Source organism: Ovis canadensis, chromosome 10 (genome assembly GCF_042477335.2).
Source record: "Ovis canadensis isolate MfBH-ARS-UI-01 breed Bighorn chromosome 10, ARS-UI_OviCan_v2, whole genome shotgun sequence".
Lineage (NCBI taxonomy): Eukaryota > Metazoa > Chordata > Mammalia > Artiodactyla > Bovidae > Ovis > Ovis canadensis.
The window spans coordinates 70,371,200-70,393,371 of NC_091254.1; positions in this window are offsets into that span (position 1 = coordinate 70,371,200).

The following is a 22,172-nucleotide window of genomic DNA, read 5'->3' on the forward strand; positions in this document are numbered from 1 at the left end:
TTATTCAATATTATTCTAAAGTTGCATATTTTTGCTTTTCAGAGCTTAATGACATAGTAATAATTTTATTCTTTTGGACTTTTTAACGGCATTTTGGCATTTTTTTCTACTTGTTAACACGTGAAGCTAAAGCTCCAGTACTTTGGCCACCTGATGCAGAGAGTCGACTCATTGGGAAAAGAGTCTGATATTGGGAAAGATTGAAGGCAAAAGGAGAAGGGGGTGGCAGAGGATGAGATGTTTAGATAGAATCACTGACTCAATAGACATGAATTTGAGCAAACTCCAAGAGATAGTGGAGGACACAGCAGTCTGGTGTGCTGCAATATATGGAGTCGCAAGCAGTCAGACATGATTTGGCAAATAAACAACAATTGTGTTCTATTACACATCTTCAATCAGTTTCCTGTGATTTAATTTTTTGAAATGTTTGAACTTGAGATCATTTGAAGAGAATTCACAATTTTCAACCCTATCAAAATAAACATCCTGTTGTTCAGTCACTCAGTTGTGTCAGACTCTTTGCAAGGCAGGTTTATCAAAATCTTATTCAAACCCTTTGTTTATAACACTCCTTGTGAAGCATGAACACAGGGTTTCCTGATTTTTGTCATTTTCTTACTGATGCCTAACGGCATAATATAACAATAATTTCTTATTCTACCCCAGTTAAAAATACTCATGGACTGATTCTTTAAATAATCATGTCAATTATTTGTGCTTGATTGAAATTTGATAACTTCTTAGTTATCTCAATTCTCTTCTGCTTTACACCAATTCAGACATCAGAGGATAAGAAGTTTTATTATATTCTTCTCTGAATATTTCATCCATTCATTCACCTTAAATGAAATTGGATCTTTCCTGATATCACTATTTTTCTACTGTGTCATCTTCCATTTACATCAGAGTTGGGAACTGCAGTCACTATCCTTCATAATCTTTAAATCTCTTCCGGTCCATTACTCTCATTCTTTCCAGTAAAATTCCATTCTTATCTGTAATTTTTAAAAAATCCAGTTATATCTATAAATGATTCTTTTCTTTCTTTTTCCCTCTTAGCTTATATCACTGTGATTCTTTTCATACGTCCCAGCTCCTTTTCCTTGAATGCAGTTACAACAGCAAAATGGATCTAGAGAAATCTTTCACTGCCTTCTCTAAATCTACACCATGGCTACTGAGCGATGGTAGGAAAGAAATCGGTAATCACACACACACACACACACACACACACACATAACCCTACAAGTTACGGTTCTCCCAATAAAAAGTTTTCTCCCTATAAAAAGTTTGCCTTTTCTCTCTAGTTTATTCTACCATCCTCCAGGGCTATACTTTATATCTTCTCTATTCTCAACATCCCTCTTTTCTTCCCAGATAACACACAATATTTATTGAAGTCACAAAGACTGTGGAAGTCATTATTTGGGCTCTCCATCAACTTCCTTCCACCTATAACTTACTTGTACCTAGTCCCATAAGTTCCCTGTAGGGTCATGCTGCAAAATAAAATAATCAGCCAATTTCATCAAACTCATAATCAGTGTGGTTGTAAGAGATTTAAGATTTTTCTCATTAGCTCTTCATATAAAAGCTATGTGTTATGATTATTCAAATTTTAATTGTGAAGGAAATGAGGTGTAGAAACCTTACGAAACTGATTCATGTCACTCAGTTTTTAAACTAGTATTGCACCCAAGTTGTCTTGAACCAGGCTTTTCCTAACTAAGACTAACTATTTTATCTCTTTCCCTGCTTCTTCATGGATTTTATTGTTTTAAAAGATGTACAGGTATCTCAATGTTATGTTTATTCCATGATAGTCCAGGATTCAATTATTTTAATAAACACCAATTTGCTATCTATACTCTAGTGATGAACATCTTAAATAATAATAGGGTCCCATATGCTAATTTATTATTACCTATATAAAAGGCATAGTTTAATTGATACATAAATCTGTTTCTTTTGGTATGTATAAAAAGACAATAGCAATGTGCAATATTTGCTATGCTGGCAAGATATTATTTAAGATAGGAATCTAGATGTCTTAATTTTAAGGTAATTTTTCAAAATTTAAGGCAAATTTTCAGTCTTTAAAAAATATAGTATACACATAAATATAAGTCTTATACACATATAAATAAATTTTAAATTACACATTTAATATATGAAAACATTATTTTTTAAAAGATGAGGCATTATATTTTGGAAATTGAAGAAGATACAAATAAATGGAAAGGTATTCAATGCTCATGGATTTAAAGAGTTAAAATGTTAAAATATCTGCATTATGCAAAGTAATTTATAGATTCAATGTAATCTTAATCAAAATTCCAATGACAATTTTCATAGAAGTAGAAAAAAGTTATAAAATTTGTGTGGACTCATATAAGATCCTGAATAGCCAAAGCAATACTGAGAAAAAACAAACTTAAAAGAGTCACAATTTCTAACTTCAAATCATACTACAAAGCTATATTAATTAAAATAGTATGTAGTACGGTACTGGCATAATAAACAGATATATAGACAAATGGAATAGAATACAGAGTCCATAAATAAAGCTATGTGTATATAGTCAACTAATATTTGTTAAGGAAGCTATGAATACTCAATTGGGAAAGGATAGTTTCTTCAATTAATTGTATTGAGAAAACTGGATACCACATGCATAATTTGGACCCCTATCTTATATTGGGCTTCCCAGGAAACTCAAGTGGCAAAGAATCTATCTGCCAACACAAGAGCTACAGGAGACATGAGTTCAATCCTTGGGTCAAAATGATGCCCTGGAGGAGAAAATGGCAATCCACTCCAGTATTCTTGCTGGGATAATCCTATGGACAGAGGAACCTGAAGGGCTACATTCCATGGGGTTGCAAAGAATTGGACATAACAAAGCATGGAACATCTTACACTGCTCACAAAAATTAGCCTGAAGTGTATTAAAGACTTAAACAAAAGACATAAAACCAAAAATCTCAGAGAAGGCTTGGGGGAAATATCCTTACATTGGTCTTGGCAATTTTTTTTCCCTTTGGATTTGACACAAAAAGTACAAACAATAATGGCAAAAATAAATAAGTGAAACTTTATCAAACTAAAAGATTCTTCACAGTGAAAGAACCAATCAGCAGAAATGAAAAGGCAACTTACAGAATGAGAGAAAATATTTTCCAATCATGTATTTAATAAAGGGCTAATATTTATAACATATAAAGAACTCATACAACTCAATAGCAACAACAACCAATCCCAATTAAAAACTGAGCAGGAGAACTGAATAGATATACGAATGGCCATTAGGTACTTGAAAAAGTGATCATTAATTATAAAGAAAATGCAAATCAAAACCGCAATGAGATATCATCTCACAATTATTAGATTGGCTACCATAAAAAAGAGATGACAAGTGCTGGTGAGGATATGGGGAAAAAGGTAGCGTTGGGTTTTGTTAGTTGGAATGCAAATTGGTACAGCCACTATGGAAAATAGTATGGCATTTCCTCAAAAAAATTAAATAGAGAAGCACCATATGAACTATCAATCTCAATTCTGAGTATATATCCAAAGGAAATGAAAACAAGATATTGAAGAGACACCTGTACTCCCATGTTTACTGAAGCATATTCACAATAGCCAAGATATGAAGACAATCTAAAAGTCCATCAGTGGATAAATGGATAAAGATGATGATGTGTGTGTATACAATTAATTATTATTCATCCAAAAGAGGGAAGGAAATTCTGACTTTTTGGAGAATATGACTAGACTTTTGAGGGTATTATGCTAAGTGAAGTAAATCAGAGAAAGGACAATATGTGGAACCAAAAATGCCAGACTCAGCAGTACAGAGTAGAATAGTGGTTACTAGGGGCCCGATGGTGGGGGAAAAGGAGAAATGTTGGTCAAAGGGTACAGGCTTCCAGTTGCAAGACAAATACATTCTGAGGATTTAATGCACAGCATAGTGATTATATCTTTCTGTATTAAATACCTGAAAATTTCTAAGAGAATAGATCTTAAATAGTCTCATCACAGAAAAAGACAGGACAATCATGTCATGTGACTGAGGTGTTAGCTAATAGCATGGTTGTAATCATACTGCACTATCTAAGTACATAGAATCAACTCAATGTACACATTAAAGTTAATGTTATATGTCAATTATATTTTAATAAAGCTGAAAATAAATGAACAATAAATACAAATGGGATCCTGTTAGCCCTTCCCTTAAAGGTCTCAAATGATTTTCCTTGCCTTTTAGAATAAATGTTAAAATTTAACAGAGCTTAGAAACTCTGTAAGGTCAAATTTCTGTTTAGTTCTTTTTAAACCACTCTCCACTAGTTATTCAGTTCCCCCATCTTATACCAGGAAATTCACATATATACTTCTTTCTGACTCTACTGTTCATATTCCTTTACTTCCCTCCCATGCATAAGTCTTTCTTCAGTAAGTTTTAGTGATATGTTTCCACTAGCTCTACAGATTAATTAAGTCTCATTGGTGTATAAAATTTTTATTGCATCTTGTACTCTCTGTTTCTGCTATTAACACTTGTATTAGCTGTTCTATGTGTGACTTCATTTTAGACTTTAATCTCTAAGAATTCATGAACCACATTTTTCTGCTCACTGCTGGTATCCAGATCTGTCAAAGAATAGAGATCAATGAATATTTCTTGCTTATTTAATATCTTTACTATTTTAAGTTTGGGTGACTTGGAATATGAAATAACTATTGAAAAGAAAGAAATGGAAAGGAAGAACCATTTTCCAAAAGATTAAATTTACGTTTTTATGTTCAATTTTAATTTAGGTAGGACTTTAAAGTGTAGATATTTAGAGGCAATTAGAATTATGCAGCTTTAAAAGTAGAAAAAAAGACATTAAGGTAAATAAAAAACTGAAAATCCCTACAAGTACTCTTATATTGTTAAGAAAAAACTCTTTGCAGAGAATACAAAATTTCCTGGGTCTGAGGAGCCACTGTGATGTATCATTAAAACTATGAGAATCAATGAGCTTGCTCAGGGAAAATACAGGAATAAAGCCAAGGACTAAATATGGAAGAAAGGCTAAATTTTGGCAATAGAAGGAATACTAATAGCAAGTAAAGAATACGAAGGAAGAAGAGGAGGATGAGGTTTGTAATAAAGTTACAGAAATCAGAAAGAGAATGGGTGAATCAGAACAAGAGCTACTGGAGGAACTGGAGGTTGGAGATGGAGGAACTAATGCTGAATAAGCATGCATCCAATGGTGCTTTTTAAGGAACAGGTTAAATAGGATGAAAAATTATATTTAAAGGGTTTCAAGAACTACTTGGAAAAGGCAGCTAGGGTAACAATTTTTTCAAGGACACTGGTCAAAAATTTGGAAGCAATGGGGTTTTAGCTTAAACAGAAGGCAGTTCTTTTTCTTTTAAAGAAAAAGGAAGACAAGACTTGATCAATGAACTGGATTTGTTAAATAATTGAGAAAGAAAAGAGATATTTGAATAACAAACTTAATGGGAAAGGCATCGAGATTATTATTTACTTTTATCATCATCATCATTATAATTATTAGGGTTAATAGGCTTAAGAATGCAGGTTAAGAATTTGGGCTTTCCAACCAATAACAATAGTTTATTAAATGTTTACTATTTGCCAACTGCCAAACACTTAATTATTCTTTACTACTATATAAGGTGGAAATTGTTACTTCCTTATTCAGTTCAGTTCAGTTCAGTCACTCGGTTGTGTCCGACTATTTGTGACCCCATGAACTGCAGCACGCCAGCCCTCTCTGTCCATCACCAACTTCCGGAGTTCACCCAAACTCATGTCCATCAAGTCGGTGATGCCATCCAGCCATCTCATCCTCTGTCATCCCTTTCTCCTCCTGCCCCCAATCCCTCCCAGCATCAGAGTCTTTTCCAATGAGTCAATTCTTCACATGAGGTGGCCAAAGTACCGGAGTTTCAGTTTTAGCATCAGTCTTTCCAATAAACACTCAGGACTGATCTCCTTCAGAATGGACTGGTTGGATCTCCTTGCAGTCCAAGGGCCTCTCAAGAGTCTTCCCCTACACTACAGTTCAAAAGTATCAATTCTTCAGCACTCAGGTTTCTTCACAGTCCAACTCTCACATCCATACATGACCACTGGAAAAACCATAGCCTCGACTAGATGGACCTTTGTTGGCAAAGTAATGCCTCTGCTTTTGAATATGCTATCTAGGTTGGTCATAACTTTCCTTCCAAGGAGTGAGTGTCTTTCAATTTCATGGCTGCAATCACCATCTGCAGTGATTTTGGAGCCCCCAAAAATAAAGTCTGACACTGTTTCCACTGTTTCCCCATCTATTTCCCATGAAGTGATGGGACCAGATGCCATGATCTTCGTTTTCTGAATGTTGAGCTTTAAGCCAACTTTTTCACTCTCCTCTTTCACTTTCATCAAGAGGCTTTTTAGCTCTTCTTCACTTTCTGCCACAAGGGTGGTGTCATCTGCATATCTGAAGTTATTGATATTTCTCCTGGCAATCTTGATTCCAGCTTGTGCTTCTTCCAGCCCAGCGTTTCTCATGATGTACTCTGCATAGAAGTTAAATAAGCAGGGTGACAATAGACAGCCTTGATGCCTTGACATACTCCTTTTCCTATGTGGAACCAGTCTGTTGTTCCACGTCCAGTTCTAACTGTTGCTTACTTCCTTTGTAGAGATGGTAATATTGAGGCTGTGAAACTGAAACATTTGTCAATGTCTGACTATGTCAACACAAAGTATCTAACTTGGTCCAACTCCAGACCCAGATTTCTCAACCAGAATATGATGCTCTGTTTCTCTGCAAAGAAAACCATTTCCTCAAGTCAATGCAAAGTGAAAAGACAGCCTTCTGAATGGGAGAAAATAATAGCAAATGAAGCAACTGACAAACAACTAATCTCAAAAATATACAAGCAACTTATGCAGCTCAATTCCAGAAAAATACACGACCCGATCAAAAAATGGGCCAAAGAACTAAATAGACATTTCTCCAAAGAAGACATACAGATGGCTAACAAACACATGAAACGATGCTCAACATCACTCATTATCAGAGAAATGCAAATCAAAACCACAATGAGGTACCACTTCACACCAGTCAGAATGGCTGCGATCCAAAAGTCTGCAAGCAATAAATGCTGGAGAGGGTGTGGAGAAAAGGGAACCCTCCTACACTGTTGGTGGGAATGCAAACTAGTACAGCCACTATGGAGAACAGTGTGGAGATTCCTTAAAAAATTGCAAATAGAACTCCCTTATGACCCAGCAATCCCACTTCTGGGCATACACACCGAGGAAACCAGAATTGAAAGAGACACATGTACCCCAATGTTCATCGCAGCACTGTTTATAATAGCCAGGACATGGAAACAACCTAGATGTCCATCAGCAGATGAATGGATAAGAGAGCTGTGGTACATATACACAATGGAGTATTACTCAGCCGTTAAAAAGAATTCATTTGAATCAGTTCTGATGAGATGGATGAAACTGGAGCCGATTATACAGAGTGAAGTAAGCCAGAAAGAAAAACACCAATACAGTATACTAACACATATATATGGAATTTAGAAAGATGGCAATGACGACCCTGTATGCAAGACAGGAAAAAAGACACAGCTGTGTATAACGGACTTTTGGACTCAGAGGGAGAGGGAGAGGGTGGGATTTGGGAGAATGGCATTCTATCATGTATACTATCATGTAAGAATTGAATCGCCAGACTATATCTGACGCAGGATACAGCATGCTTGGGGCTGGTGCATGGGGATGACCCACAGAGATGTTATGGGGAGGGAGGTGGGAGGGGGGTTCATGTTTGGGAACACATGTAAGAATTAAAGATTTTAAAACTAAAAAAATAAAAAACTAAAAAAAAAAAAAAAGAAACAAGAGAGATGCACAGATTTTTTTTTTTCTTTAAGTAGAAGGGGAGGGCCATGGTGTAAACAGGTTGGGATGGTTTCAATTTTCTCAGTAGGAGGTGAGGTTAAGTGCAAAGAGCGGAAGGAGGAGGGCTGGAAGTAGGGACTTGAGCAGAGTGGAAATATTAGGAACAGCTGCAGCAAAGAATGCGATGGGGAGTCAACAAGTGATAAATAAAAGAATTGGTGAGATACAAGAGCCCGGCCGAGGTCGGTTGACTTGGTCACTTGCCTAGTGACGTGCTTCAGTTTCTGAACGTGGGAGGAGAACGTGGGCAAGAGAGATTATGGAAATATTGGGAACTGGAAAAACGGAAATAACAGAAGAACAAAGAGTGGGTAGACTTAGGCATGTTGTAAGTGCATTGCTGACCTGATTAATCTCATGGGTTTTGGCAGAATGGAGAGGAAGAGTGTGGCTCCCAGCCAGAAAAGGAATGACCAGATATGCTGCTAGAGAACATGATGAAGATGGAGATCAAAGATGGGAAGACGTGAGGTGGAAGGATAAGAGTCTGTCTGTGGTTTAACCATGATAAAACAATTCTAGCAGACCATTTGAAAAAAATCTTTTGGCCGTACCACATGGCACAACGTGTGGGAAATTAGTTCCTCTACCTGGCATTGAACTTGCACCCCTTTGCTTTGGAAGGCAAAGTCTTAACCACTGGACCACCAGGGAAGTCCCTAAAATAATTTTTTAAAAAGTAATTGTTACAACTTTCCAGGAAGTCTAGGGGCTAGGACTCCATGCTTCCACAGCAGGGACATAGATTACACATGGAGCTAAGATTTCACATGCCGTGCAGTGCAGCCAAAATAATAATAATAATAATCAAAATTTTAAAAAATGATTGCTAACATTTAATGATTGCTCTTCTCAGGCTAAAACTGATACCCGTGTTACCATGATGAATTTTCACAAAATATCTTCCATCAGTTGTATTATTATCTCTACTTTATAGATGAGGAATGCAAAAGTTAGATACATTAAGTAGCTTGAAGAGGATTTTTAATTCTTGGAATAGAAGAGAAGAGATTCAGGGACAAGCTCTTGGGCAGCAGAACCTGTGACCTTATCCAATGAGCATGCTGACTAGGATGAGGGGGGAGGTGTCCTTTTGTAACATATATTTACATGGTTTAATTTATGATGGTTGAATCATTTCAATTCCTTAAGATCCATTCGTAAAAAACCTATATATCTGCCTCTCCATAATTCTTACTAAATCCACATATACTACTTTATGCATAAAATGTCTTATGCAAGCTTTCTGGTGAAGGTACACACCTGCTAATTGTTACTAACACCCTTAGACATATTTTATGGGTCAGGCTGCAGTGCTCAAGAAGAGTTTTAGTCCTTGCAGCTGGACAAAGCTGCACATTTTGAATGCCTGAAATTTGACCTAAATGGTGTTGACACTACAGTGACTGTGACTGATGGAAAAGGAAACAAAAAATCTTGGATTTCTTTCCTCTGCAGAGACCTCTTCTCCACAAATTAATAACAACAACAGACTTAGAAAATATCTCTTAAACTACAGACTGTGGCCAGCAGTACAGCTGCATATTTCTAAGAGGCCCACAGAGACTCTGCCTTTTAGTTTAAATCCTTCCACTCAGAAAAATCCCCTTTGTTTTGTTAGTGTCCTTTACGCTTTTCAGTTTACTTTATTTTTTTAATTTCATTTTTTCATCTTATTTTGAAGTTTATAGTGTTAGTAGAAAATATCTCCCAACACTTCACATGGATAACCTTAAGAATCTGAAGTTTATTGTATTGTAATGTAAAAGAAATAGAAAGGGGTCAATATAATTGAATGCAATAAATGTATGTGTGTGGTTTAGTTGCTAAGTCATGTCAGACTCTTTGTGACCCCCTGGATTGTAGCCTGCCAAGTTCCTCTGTCCATGGGATTCACCAGGCAAGAATACCGGAGTGGGTTGCCATTTCCTTCTCCAGGGGATCTTCTGGACCCAGGGATGGAACCTGGATCTCCTGCATTGTGGGCGGATTCTAACAACTGAGCCACTGTTGACACATTAATGAGTTATAGTATTGGTTTTTTATAGAGATTCCAAGGTGATTGAAATATGGCCTCTGTTCTCAGAAATGATAATATTTATGGAGAGAAATAGACACCTAGAACAATGATTATAATGTGAATCAGAAAGTTACTGTATTTTGAAAATTTTTTGATAAAGCATTTTGTTAATATACATGAGGGAGATATTATCCATGGCTAGTGGATGTGAAAGGCTTCCCAGGTGTGGTAAAGAATCTACCTGCCAATGCAGGAGATGCAGGAGACATCCATCCCTGCCTTGGGAAGTTCCCCTGGAGGAGGATATGGCAACCTACTGCAGTAACCTTGCTTGGGAAATCCCATCGACAGAGGAACCTGGCAGGCTACAGCCTATAGCATCACAAAAGAGTCAGATATGACTTAGCAACTCAACAACAATGACAAACGAAGGCTGCCTTCACATTAATAACTGCCAAAAACACTTGGATACCTGGAATTTCTGTTCTGATAGTTGCATGGGGATGAGAATAAGGAGATACAGTCTAACCTAGGGCAAGGGACCCAAAATAAGAAACTTCTCCTATAACTGTGGGAAGAGATTTCATTGGCATCATAAGGATAAAAGGAAAATAAAACTGCTAAGCAGAATGTGTTAATAAAACCAACAAAAAAACAAATAAAACCTGGCTTAAACTTGGGATCTGGAGGAGAGGGAAAACAATCACCCCTTACTTCAGTTTGTGTTCATACAGGACATCTGTATGGACAGAAAAAAGCACTAAAGTGATTTTGAGTTGTTAGTGCAGCCTCATGCAATAAAGAGACTTAAGTTCAAAACTCTAACATATATCAAAAAGAATTTTTTAAAAAAGTTTCACTCCCAAATTAATTTTTTTTTTAATATTTGCATAACTTTGATACTAAAATGGGCCAGGACAGAATAAGAAAGGAATCTTGTAGGCCAAGCTCTAAGAGAGATTTGCTCCCAAATAGTAGCAAAGCAAATTAACACTGCTAAAAGAATGATTCAGCATGAGCTAATTGCATTTAGTGCAGATATGCAAGCTTGAATTCATGTTAGAAAACTGATTCTTATATTCACCACATGTCAGGACTATTTATTTATTTTATTTATTTATTTATATATTTATTTTCTCCTTGTTCCACGTAAGTACAATTTTTGCCTAGAAATATGTTTTTCCAGAAACATATATATACATATTTTAATGAGGGTGTGTGTTTTCTCAGAACACCACACTTATATTCTAGCATTCTTTGTAAACGCGTGCTGCCATAGAGCGAAGTTTTGGCCAAGGGATGTGAGATGGTGTGATGTGTATAAATTCCAGTTATCTTAAAATAAAAAGAAGCATACCTAATTTCACCCCCTTTTTTCTCTTCTGCTTACAGAAATGATGACAGCAATATAACATCCTTATGAACAGTAGAAGGATACAAGAACAGAAAGGCAGGAGTCTGGAACAGATTATATATCAGAATCTGTACTTCACATGCCTGGTCTACTAAATTAGAAAGAAACTTTAGTCTGCATTAAGCAATCCTTAGTTGAGATTCTTTTACAGTCACTGGATCTATCTACTAAGTAACAGACATTAATATAAAGAAGAAAATATGTGATCATATGCTATTGTCATATCATCTCACTAGACAAGGGAAAGCTTTTAAACTATTATCAAATCAGAAATTGAAGAAAATTTCACTAAAATGGTAAAAAGCATAAAGACATCTACAGCATTGTTAGTTAATGTTATAATTAAGATGAAATATTGTTAGCATTCTCATTAAAGGGCTTCCCAGTGGTAAAGAATCTGTCTGTCAGTGCAGGAGATGCAAGAGAAGATGGCTTGATCCCTGGATCAGGAAGATCCCCTGGAGAAGGAAATTACACTCCAGTATTCTTGTCTGGAGGATTCCATGTACAGGGGAGCCTGGTGGGCTACAGTCCTTGCAGTCACAAAGAGTTGGACACAACAGAGTGACTGGGCATGGACACACACACAAAGATCAAAGATGATTATTGATTGTTTGACATCCATCTTGTCAAGAGCTGAATACTATAAATAGGTCTCTCTATTTGAATCTCACTTATATGCAGAGTACATCATGAGAAATTCTGGGCTGGAAGAAGCACAAGCTGGAATCAAGATTGCTGGGAGAAATATCAATAACCTCAGATATGCAGATGACATCACCCTTATGGGAGAAAGTGAAGAGGAACTAAAAAGCCTCTTGTTGAAAGTGAAAGGGCTTAAAGCTCAACATTCAGAAAATGAAGATCATGGCATCTGGTCCCATCACTTCATGGGAAATAGATGGGGAAACAGTGGAAACAGTGTCAGACTTTATTTTGGGGGGCTCCAAAATCACTGCAGATGGTGATTGCAACCATGAAATTGAAAGACACTAACTCCTTGGAAGGAAAGTTATGACCAACCTAGATAGCATATGGAAAAGCAGAGACATTACTTTGCCAACAAAGGTCCGTCTAGTCAAGGCTATGGTTTTTCCAGTAGTCATGTATTGATGTGAGAGTTGGACTGTGAAGAAAGCTGAGTGCCGAAGAATTGATGCTTTTGAACTGTGGTGTTGGAGAACTCTTGAAAGTCCCTTGGACTGCAAGGAGATCCAACCAGTCCATCCTAAAGAGGATCAGTCCTGGGTGTTCATTGGAAGGACTGATGCTGACGCTCAAACTCCAATACTTTGGCCACCTCATGTGAAGAGTTCACTCATTGGAAACGACTCTGATGCTGGGAGGGATTAGGGGCAGGAGGAGAAGGGGGCAGCAGAGGATGAGATGGCTGGATGGCATCACCGACTTGACGGACATGCGTTTGAGTGAACTCCAGGAGTTGGTGATGGATAGGGAGGCCTGGCGTGGTGCAATTCATGGGGTCGCAAAGAGTCAGACACAACTGAGTGACTGAACTGAACTGAGGCATTGTGAAGAAACGGCAGAAGTGACACCACACCATTTTCTGGGCCCAGGATTTAGGAAACCATCAGCTTTCACTGCTTGTACCATGGGACACTCCCTATGGAGGCCCTGGTCACCATGGAAAAAGCTGAACTTCTCTAAGAATAGCTTTCTGGAGAGGCCATGTGTACACACTGACCTTGTTGGTTTCAGATAAGCACAGCTGCTCATTCATCCTGCCAAAGTTCCAGACACAAGAGTGAAGCCATTTTGGACATTCCAGACCAGCCCATCTGCCAGCAGAATGTTAATGAGTGGCTACAGTGAAAGTATTTGGAATGAAAAATTGATCAGTCTAGTCCTTTTTATGCTTTTAAAGGTAGCAGGAAAAGTAGTTTTACTTCCCAATTAATTTTTAAAAGAAACTAATGAACTTTAGTTTCTAGCACAATTTTAGATTCAGAGAAATATTGAGCACAAAGTATAAAGAGTTCACATTGAGCCTGCATAGTTTTCTCTAGCACTAACATCATCCTTTAGTGTAATGTATTTGTTAAAATTAATGAAGTATTATTAACTAAGGTTCCTAACTTACATTAAGGCTCACTCTTCATGTTGTACAGTTACATACAAGCACGCATGTGTGTGCAGTCACTGCAGTTGTATCTGATTCTTTGCGACTCTGTAGCCCACCAGGCTCCTCTGTCCATGGGATTTTCCAGGCAAGAATACTGGAGTGGGTTGCCCTGGAGTGGGTTCCTCCTTCAGGGGATCTTCCCAACCCAGGGATCAAATCTGCATCTCTTGCATGTCTTGCATGGGCAGGCGGATTTTTACAACCAGCACCACTTAGAAAACCCATAATGCTATGGATCTACGATTAAAATAGCATACAGAATGGTTTCACTGCCCTTAAAAATTTCTGTATTTTTTTCCTCTCCATGTTCTTACCCCCAACCCATGGCACAACTGATCTCTTTCCTATGTCTGTAGCTGTGCTTTTTCCAGAAAGTTGTATCATTGGAATAATACAGTATGTGGCATTTTCATTTAGCAATATGCGTTCAAGTTTTTCTTCAGTCTTTTCATGGATAAATAGCTTAATTCTTTTCCATTAATAAATAATATTCCATTGTATGGATGTATCAAAGTTTGTTTATCCATTCATCTTTTGAAAGACATTTTCATTGATTCTAGCTTTTGGTAATTGTAAATAAAGCTTCTGTAAAAATACTTTGTGTGAAGGTTTGTGTCAACTCAACTGGGTAAGCTCCTAGAATGAAATTATTGGCACTTTTGGTAAGACTAGGTTTAACTTTGAAAGAAACTGCCAAATCATCTTGCAGAGACTGAACCATTTTGAATTCCCACTAGCAATGAATAATAGTTCCTGTTGCTCTGAATCTTCACCAAACTTGGTATTATTACTTTTTTGTATTGTAGGTATTGTCAGTGTTTTGGATTTTAGCCATTGTAATGGGTATGTAGTGGTTTCTCATTGCTATTTTAATTTGAAATTCCCTAATCACGTATGATGTAAACATCTTTGCATACCTCTACTTGCCACAGGGTTGTAAAGAGCTGGACATGACTGAGCAACTAACACTGACAGACTTCCCATCAGCTTTGTAAATCTTTTTTGGTGATGTGTTTGTTCAGATATTTTGCCCATATTTAAATTGGGTCATGTTACTTTTTGTTAAATTGCAAGAATTTTTATATTTTGGATGTATAGCTTTTATTAAGAATGTTTTGCAAATATTTATTTCCCAGTCTGTAGTTTGCCTTTTTATTCTCTTAATTGTCTTTTTCAACAGAAGAAAATTTAATTTAATAATGTCAAACTTGCCAATTTACATTTTACTCTGTGGTCCATTTTGAGCTAATTTTTCTCGAAGGTATAAAGCTGTGTTTAAATTAATTTTTGTTTCTGTTTCCTGGGGTGTGTTGCATGTAGATGTCCAATTATTCCAGCGTCATTTATTAAAAAGACAATCCTTTCTCCGTTGAATTGCTTTTGCTTATTTGTCAAATTTGTCTTTGCTTGTTTGTCAAAATTAGGCTTTATGATGAAAGTGAGTTTTCAGCATCTTTGGGTAAATACCAAGGAGCATGACCTCTGGATTGTAAGGAAAGAGTATTCTTTCTTTTGTGTTAAAAAAAAAAATGCCAAAGTGTCTCCCAAGTGACTGTAGCCTGTTACATTCTCACCAACGTGAATATGAGTTTCAGCTGCTCCTCATCCTCAGCAGCATTTAATGTTTTCAGCTTTCTTTGGTTATAATTGAGCATTTTATATAGTTTTATTTTCTTTTATCTCTTAGTCTATCAATTATACTCCTTTAAAAATTTTAAGTGGTTGCTCTAGATTGTTTCCATATATATTTATAACTATCATAACCCCACTTATATAATGTAGTTACTTTATAAAAGGTTATTTCTAATTTATGCCTCCCCTCTCTTAACACATTGCTCTTATTCATTTTAGTTACACACATACTATAATCTCCTAATACATTATTGGTATTTGAACAGTTATCTATTATAACGATTCCCAACCTCCAGGATCTAATGCTGGTAGTCTAAGGTGGACCTGATGTAATGATAATAGAAATAAAGGCACAATATATGTAATATGCTTTAATCATCCTAAAACTAACTCCTCACCCCTGGTCTGTGGAAAAATTGTCTTCCAGAAAACTGGTCCCTGGTGCCAAAAAGGTTGGAGACTGCTGATCTATTAGATTAATTAAAAATAAGGTAGAAACATTTAAATTTCATTAATTCCCTCTCTGATGCTCTTTCTTTTTTTACATGAATCCAAGTTTCTGACCTATGTAATTTTCCTTCTCCTGGAAGAACCTTAAAATTTCTTGCAAGACAAGTATTCTAGTAGAAAACTTTCTTAACTGTTGTCTGAGAAGATCTTTATTTCTTTTTCAACTTGAAGAATAATTTTACTGGATGCAAAATTCTAGATTCATAGTTTTTTCCTTTTAACATTTTATTTTACTCCATTCTATTCTTGCTGGCATGGTTTTTGATGAGAAGGCTGATGTATTTCTTTTCCTTGTTCTTTCAAATAAAGTATCCTCCTTTGCCCCTGTCTCTTAAGCTTTCAGGATTTTCTTCATTTTGAATATGATGTTTTTAGAAGTAAATTTTTTGGTATTTTTCATGCTTGATATTCTGAGTCCTGTACCTGTAGTTTGGTATTTGTCATTAATTTAAAAAAAATCCTCATCCATTAGTGCTTCAGATATTTTTATAGTCCTTCCTCTATTTTCTTTCTAGTACTTCTACACTCATATATTACACCTTTGTAATTGTCACTCAGTCCTTAAATATTATTTTCCACTTTCTTCTTCTTTCCATATACATTTTGTTTTGGAACATTTATATTGACCTGTATTTTAGCAAATTGATTCTTATTCATCTGCGTCCAGTCCCCTGATGAAACCATAAAAACATTATCCATTTTACTTATAAAATGTTTCATGTCTAGCATTTATTTTTATTGTCTTAGAACTTCCATCCTTCTGCTTGCTGCTGCTGCTGCTGCTACTGCTAAGTCGCTTCAGTCATGTCCGACTCTGTGTGACCCCGTAGACGGCAGCCCACCAGGCTCCCCCATCCCTGGGATTCTCCAGGCAAGAACATGGGAGCAGGTTGCCATTTCCTGCTCAAATGCATGAAAGTGAAGAGTGAAAGTGAAGTCACTCAGTCTTGCCTGACTCTTAGCGACCCCATGGACTGCAGCCCACCAGGTTCCTCCATCCATGGGATTTTCCAGGCAAGAGTACTGGAGTGGAGTGCCATTGCTTTCTCCTCTTGCTTACATTTGTTTTTACATGCTGTATACTTTTTCCATGTGAGCTCTTGATATGTTAATCATAATTATTTTAAATTTATTATCTGAGAATTAGAAAACAAGTGCTTTAATCAATTCAGAGATACTTATTTTGTCTCTACAGGTTATGTTTTTTCCTGTTTTTTAACGAATCATGTAAATTTTTGTTAAAAGCTGAACAAGAAGAATTGTGCAATGGGAATTGAGGTAATTAGGGGATTTTCTCAGGTCTTATGTTAATTTTGCTAGTTGCTGAGCTGTGCTCTACATATATTATTGCTCTAGATGTCAAAGGCTTTGGTTTCTGATACTTTCTTTATTGCTGTTTAGGCTTCCCTAAAAATTCCTTATAAAATACAGTTTATGTCTAACAGACTCAGTTTTAATCCACTGGGATTATTCTGTAGTCCAGTTATTGTCTCCAATGTCTTCTGCTTCTGCTAAACTGATCTTAGATCTGACTGTACATATTTGTCTCTCTCCACATCTTGAGGAAGTAGTTTGCCTTGTGACCTCATTCTCTGACAGACCTATGAAAAATCATTGATTTTGACTTTGTTCATCTTTTTTTGCTGTGTTGTGAAAGGGGGAGTTGTGACTTCCAAGTGCTTTATGTGTTGGAACTGAAACTAGAAATCACCCCAGTGACCTTTCTGAGGTCAGCATGATTTTGACATTGAAAAAGGATACTACAATATAAGAAAAAAAGAGCTTAAAAGCCTGTGTGTGTCACAAAATTATGGAATATAATAAAATAATTATTTTAATCCACTGTGCTCTAGAGTAGTTTGTTCTGCAGCTAAAATAACTAAAATACCAAATATATAAAACTATGTTGTTAGAATAATAGAGTTTGGTAAAATTGCTAGATACAAGTTAATACAGAAAATCAAGGGAGGTTTTATATGCCATCTACAATAAGACAATATAGCTAGAAAAATTTTTTAAGTTACATAAAACATAAGACATAACTAAACATAGAGAACACTGGGAGAAATTAATAAAAGAGGTACAGGTCTTATGAAAAATATTAAAACTTTACTGAAAGTTAATAATGAAGACCTAATTTATGGATAGGTTATACTATTAATGGTGAAAACTCAGTATTCTAAAGGTATCAGTCTATTCAATTTGGCTTAAATAATTAATAAAATATTCTTTAAAATACTGACAGTTTTTAGTGGAAAGTAAAGTGAAAGTGTTAGTCTCTCAATCCTATTCAACTCTTTGCAACCCCGTGGACTGTAGCCTGCCAGATTCCTCTGTCCAAGGGATTCACCAGGCAAGAATACTGAGTGGGTTGACATTTCCTTCTCCAGGGGATCTTTCCAACTCAGGGATCAAATTCCTGTCTCCCACTTTGCAGGCAGATTCTTTATCTTCTGAGCCACCAGGAAAATGCCTATTTAATTCTATGAAGCATATGAAAGAAAAACAATAAAGACTATTGCTCCAAAAGAAAAAAGCAAGTTTTGAAGGTCTTCTAGCATTTCTTGGAAGAGATGACTTCGAATAAAGCTAATTAATATGAAAGACTTTGTAGAATGGAGGAAAAGTGTATGCATGTTTCAGGTGTTCACTTCAGCTAGTAAATCTTTCCTGCCACCCGCTCACCCTACATTCCCATCTTAATTTCCAGTGAAAATCTAAATTTCTACAAGTTGTTTTTCAAAACAAGATTTTTTTGGCTACTTATTTACTGCAGTACTCAGAGCATTAAGAGGCAACATAGCTATTATGAACAAGGTGGGAGGAAATCATTTTTTTTTACTTTGAACTTCTGAGGTCACATTTGTGTGCATTTCTGAGCTTAGAATGGAGATCTTGGCTCCTACTCCAATGCTACAATGATATAAATTTACTTGAGGTTTTTGAATTAAAAAGTTGGAAGAAGAGAACCACCCCTTACTGTTCTCAATTTATTATTTTTCTCTTGTTTCTAGAATGATGATTTCAGAAGCACAGGTGTATTTCATGTAACACTGAATTAAGAGGGGATAAGGTCATGGAAGGTGGGTAGGAGGTTGGTTCTTTCCTAACATATTTTGGTATTCAGGCTTTCTTTTCCCCATTAAATCAAATTTGTTCAATTTTATAGAAATGAGCTACTAAAGTTAATGTCAGAATTCAAGCCTATCTTAAAATAAGAATGTTTTAAAATAGTGTAAATACTATTTTGCCTAAAATTTTAAAGTTAAAGCATGACAATAAGAAGAATCTGAATGGCCACACCTGGAAATCCAACATTTTGAAGTCATGTTGAAAACAGTTGACTATAAAAAGCTCAATAAAATTCCAACTTTCTCCTTTTTCGCTGTTAATATTTACAGGAATTAGCATACATACGGAAAGGAAACTAACTGCAGTCAACTTATATAGATTTTCCTGTGGATTACACGGTTCTTGCTTATTATTTCTTTGACGGCTTAAAACAAAATTCAACAATTTGCATGCATCGTCCACAACTCCCCTCCCATTATTTTTGGCAAATCATTATACTGGCACTGTCAAAACCTGGTCTTTGGCATTTATCAATCTAGCATTATCAGGAATTTTCATGATCCAAGATTGTACTGCAGGTGAATTCAGTATGTGTGTGTGTGTTAGCTGCTCATTCATGTCGGCATCTTTGCCCAGGCAAGAATACTGGAGTGGGTTGCCCTGCCCTTCTCCAGGTGAATTTAGCATATTTTACTTCAAATACTTTTGGATATTTAATATTTTTATAATGTAGTACTTGCATAATTCTGAAACTTACAAACACTTGGCAGATATATTTGCATTTGTGAAAACTGCAAATTGCAACACCCCCATGCATACCTAAATAAGACTGAATAAATATTCCAAGTGTCTTCATAGTTGGTCATAGGGGTCATTCCAATTGGAAAACAAGACTTCAGATGCTATTTCCTCTATTAAGCTAATTGCAAACAAATGTTCCTTTTGTCAGAAAGGAAGGAAAAAATATTAAGCCCAGTGGAAAAGCCCTTTCAGTGTTTGGTGCTAGTTTCTGGCAGGCTGTACAGTCCAAAGATCTCATTTTTTCCTTTCAGTTCTCTTTAAGGGTTGCCTGGGCTCCATTATGTTACTCCTAATTCAACTTCTATTCTTGAACTTAAGGATTTCTCATAACTGGAACTGTTTGGTGCTAGAGATTCTAATACTCCTCATTATAGTAATCCCCACATCTATTGGCCAAGAGGAAACAAACAGGCCACCCCAGGGCTCAAAGTGCTAACCTACAGGATTCCAGAAGAACAACAATAAGATGTAAGAGTTGGAGGGAAATACCAAATGTGCTAATAGAACTACTGGTACAAAGAAGAAGCCACTTTGAAAAACTTGATTTGAGCCCTTAAGCTGTGCAAAGGAAAAACACCCAGCGCACTAAAGAAAGCAAGCCCAATAAATAGAAAGAACAAGCAGCTTTATTCTTTATTCCATACGTGCATTACCCAAGTTTTCTGTTTGAAAGACCTTGAGGGCTGGAGAACTATTCACCACTGTATTAATTGGTCAAGTTAAATGACTTGCCCTGCATTCACTCTAACTCCCACATTCTCCGTATAACCATTGGCCACCTGGACTCGGCACATTCTCACACATGGTCATTAACTCTGAAAACTAGTGCAAGCCAAACAAAGCCTGAAGAATAAATGAGTTGCCATAAGAAAACAATTAAAAAGTCACCTGTTGTGAAAAGACATATTTAATCAAACCTGGGCAAAGAGACCACCCAAGATTACACAGTTTTCCTACAAGTCTGGTATTTACAATACAGGTGAATTTTTGTGAATGAGTGACTGTGATGAAAATATATCTAGTTGATATGGGTGAGCACTAAGAATAAAAGTTTCTGATATAATAAACATTCAATATGTTTATTATTTATAAATAGTGAGCATCTATTTTTTTTCTTAAAGACCAAAAGTAAACTATATTTTATACAAATTTGATCATTAACTATGTTATACAATATCTGCAACTTCTGATTAGACTGCTCATTGGATTCATCCAGATTTGGGCAATAAGCTATACTAAAATTTGAAAGATGAATGAACTCTTTTTCTACTTAGGAATAAAATCGTCATGAAGATGCCTATGTACTATTTCCAAATCTTCCAACTGATCTCTTCTTTCCTCAAGACAGATTCTTGCAAACACAGCCTTTAAATTTCCAATATAAACATTTCAAATTAATTAAAATAATTGCATCGCAGTTAAATTTACTGTTAAAAAATTTTAAGGGTTGCTTGGGCAACCCTAAAATTAATGGAGGAAAGCATTCATCACACTTTTACCAAAAAAAAAAAACCAAAAAAAAAAAAACTGAAGTCCACAAGAAAATATATGGTTTGTGTTAAATGCTTTGGGAGAAAATAGTCACCCACTTTCAATTATACATGAAAACACAATAAAAAGGAAAATGTACATTTGTTGTTGAATGAATGGTGATTTAATGGTATTAAGGAATACAATTAAGTTATAATATTAAATCAAATATTACCATCAAAGCTAGTCAATTTCTCACTTAAAAATGGCAATGGAAATGGTAAATCATTATTGTCCCTGTTCTAAGAATTTGAAACTGTTTTCTAAAAAATGCCATTTGCCTTACATAAATTTTATGCAGAATTTGAATATTTTGCCTAAAATTCATAGAGAAGTGACTAAAAAATTGAACTTGAGATTCCATATGTCTGAAATGGGAACAAATATTTGTGTGTGTGTAGAGTTACTAAGGAGAAGGCAATGGCAACCCAGTCCAGTACTCTTGCCTGGAAAATTCCATGGACGGAGGAGCCTGGTAGGCTGTAGCCCATGGGGTCACTAAGAGTCAGAACGACTGAGCGACTTCACTTTCACTTTTCACTTTCATGCATTGGAGAAGGAAACGGCAACCCACTCCAGTGTTCTTGCCTTGAGAATCCCGGGGATGGGGGAGCCTGGTAGGCTGCCGTCTAGTTGGACACGACTGAAGAGACTTAGCAGCAGCAGCAGAGTCACTATAGCATGCACAGTGGATGAGAACATAGAGAATTTGGATCAAAATCGGTTACTTATAAGTTGCATGACCCAAAACAACTTTCTTAAACTATCTGTGCCATACTTCTCTCATCTGTAAAATGGGCATAATGCTAACACCTACCTGATAGACTTATGAGATGCAAATATTCACTGTAAGTCAAGTGCTATCATACAAGGGCTATTTGTGAGTTATTGATGATGTTGCTGTCCTCTCATATTTCATGTGTTTCTGATGAATTCAGGAGAGAAAATATATAGTCTCCATGCACATTTCAAAGCATTTCTTTATATAATTCATGATTAGATATTATAAACATGTTTCCACGATTTTGATTTTGAACCAGGCTTGCAGAGACAAAAC